This window comes from Marmota flaviventris, chromosome 5, assembly GCF_047511675.1.
Source record: "Marmota flaviventris isolate mMarFla1 chromosome 5, mMarFla1.hap1, whole genome shotgun sequence".
Lineage (NCBI taxonomy): Eukaryota > Metazoa > Chordata > Mammalia > Rodentia > Sciuridae > Marmota > Marmota flaviventris.
This window is the reverse complement of record NC_092502.1, coordinates 147,725,137-147,728,037: the sequence shown is the minus strand read 5'-3', so window position 1 is coordinate 147,728,037 and position 2,901 is coordinate 147,725,137. Positions and strand designations below refer to the sequence as shown.

Below are 2,901 nucleotides of genomic sequence, written 5' to 3'. Positions count from 1 at the left end.
ATCATCACACAGGTTTTCCTTTTTTATTTTTTCAGTCTTCAAATATCTTTTATTGGAAGGACATGCATTGCCTTCATTTATTGTATTTCAAATGATTATACAGTTACTTTTGAGAAAACACTGCTTGTATTATATATATATATATATATATATATATATATATATATATATATATATATATATATCTCCTAAATACTATATATATATATATATATATATATATATATATATATATATATATCCTAAAAATTGTTTCAGAAACATAAATAGTGAAAAGCTGTGCCATAATTACTGCAATCATTTCTGCATTTCCCATGTTTCTTAAATAACTATTTTGTCCATAACACACAATATAAAGAGCAACTGTGAAAAACAGACAATTATGTATACTTTAGAGTCTTATTGAGAATATCTTGTTGGCATTGGATAGTCAATAATACGTGCAGCAGCAGTAGCAGGATGTACATATGCCTATTGGTTCATACCATTGCACATACTTGGAGCATTACTTCCAAATTGCTGAGGGCCACCATAACCATTCTGGTAAGTCCTGTTAGATTACCAGTCCTAAAACTGTTCTGTATACCAACAGACACAAAATTACTTCCAAAGCTCCCATTGGGATAATTTGAAACACTACAAATACCATTCTGAGTGTTTGTCCCCAAATCTCTCTTAAGCAGACTAGAGTAACCTCTGTCACATTTTCCCTGTCTCTAAAAATATTAAATCCACCCATGTTTACTCACAGAATATCTGTCCTGATGATCATTCCTCTTGCCTCCTCTACTCCTGGAATGATCTGAACCTCCTCTATCTTCCACCAACTGAAGAAACTTGGGATTAATTGCTTGATTAGCTCCACAAAGCACAGAGATAAGGTTGCTCATTTGCTTTATGTTATTAGGTATAAAGAAAGTGTATGCTGTGCCTGTTTTGTTACTGTGAGCAGCTCTTCCAATTGGGTGGATATAATCCTTCGAGGAGTTAGGGTAGTCATAATTGATGACAAATTTCATGTCTTCCACATCTAACCACATCTATAGCAATCAGAATAGGAGCTTTTCCATGTTTAAATTCAATTAGAACCCAATCATGTTCCTGTTGACTCTTGTTACCATGGACACTTATGGCAGGCCACCCATCTCTCCTCATTTTTCAGATAAGTTCACCACATCTTCTTTTGGTTTCAGCAAAAGCAATGGTTTTATGTTCTCCTCTCACTCATGATCAATTCCATCAGACAAAGAAGGTTTTCATCCTTTTCTAGGTCATGACATACATCCAGAATTGGAAGAAGGTTGTGGTCTGCACTTAGTTCTAATGCACCAATGTTTATATGAATATAGTCTTTCAGGAAATCTTCAACAAGTTGTGCTACTTCTTTTGGTCAAGTCATGCTCTACATTAGGGCTTGCCTATCATATCTTATCTGATCCACAATCTTCCTTATTTGGGGATCTTATATTTGGGGATCCTGTCTGCTTCATCAAGGTAGGTTGTTCTTCTCAGATTGTTTTTTCCACAATCTTCCAGGTTTTGTAATACAGATGGAAATCTGTCTCCAAATCACGTATCTGTGGTCCCTTGGGAGCACCACCATACATGCAAGTAGACCTCAAGTGACAAGCTCTGCAGTATTTGGTATCTACCTGCTGCACCTGCTTGGCCTGTTCCAGCACCAAGAAAATAGGCCCATCACTTCTCTCTAGGAATGGCCAATGACTGATGTGGACCATGCAGGCAACAAATGTCTTCTCAGATCAGTCTGTGCTACTCCAACCACATCCAATCCACTTAGAGCCATTCTCAAGCTTGAACTGCAGTGGGTTCTGTGAAGTTTTGCCTCACAATCGCACCCATGATATTTGCAGGGAAATTCGCTTCATAGAAATTCAGAACTGGCTCTGAACAGTTGTGACGCCTAACTATAATTTCCTTGCTTCTTCTGTATGTCTCTACCTCTTGTGCCATGCACCTGGCCAAATCAGGGTGTTCCTGATAAAAATTATTCTTAACTTTGGGCAATTCATCAAGATTCCATTTCTTTTTAATTAGTTTCTCCCCAGGATTTCCAAACATCTCTCCAGATAGGACCCCTGCCCTACTTCTTCTATATCATGAAGCACCAAACCCTGGATCCTGGCCATGTCTTGGTCACTCGAATAACCTGACATAGAGTCTATGGCTGTGGTTGGTGGGGAACCAAGTAAAGAGAATTGGATGCAACCAATTGCTATCGGTAGCCTCAGCTATGACAAAGACTTGCGAGGGCAGCAGCAGCAGAGGGACAGCAGTGACAGCTGGAGCTGTATGACCAGAGACAGGCGGAAATGAATGTGGTCTCCTTTTTATTTTAATGTGGTAAATTATATTGTTAAATTTTGAATACTCTACCAAATATTCATGACTTTCTTGGTCATGATATATAAAAAAATAGATATTATTGTATATATTGTTACATATTGATATAACAATATATATCTTTTTATATGTTATGGTTTGCTTGTATTTGTTCAGAGTTTTTTTTCATTGATGTTCATGAGGGATATTGGTCTATTGTTTTGTTTTTGTTTGGTAGCTTCCCTTATTTGAGAATGAATATTCACTGTCTGTCTCCAATCACACACACACACACACACACACACACACACACACATATACACACACATTATGATTCTCAAAGGGAAACAAAACCTATCTTCCTTTAAAGAAATGGAAGGTTCCAGAAACTCGCTTTCAGCTAAGGTTCTGTGCGGGTCCATGAGCTGGGGCCCCTGCCAGTCAGACACACATACCTCAGGGAAGGGAAGTCAAGGGATTCTCCCTGGGGGTAGCAGGAATTGAGGACCGTGTGATGGTGTGGTGAGGGCATCCAGGGTCCATCTGGCAGTGCTGGAA

General features: G+C 38.3%; 1 pseudogene; it reads right to left on the bottom strand.

Annotated features, from left to right (window-relative positions):
• Positions 1-399: 399 nt before the first annotated feature.
• Positions 400-2,177, bottom strand: LOC114093502 (probable ATP-dependent RNA helicase DDX5 pseudogene; annotated as a pseudogene).
• Between the last annotated feature and the right edge of the window lie 724 nt (positions 2,178-2,901).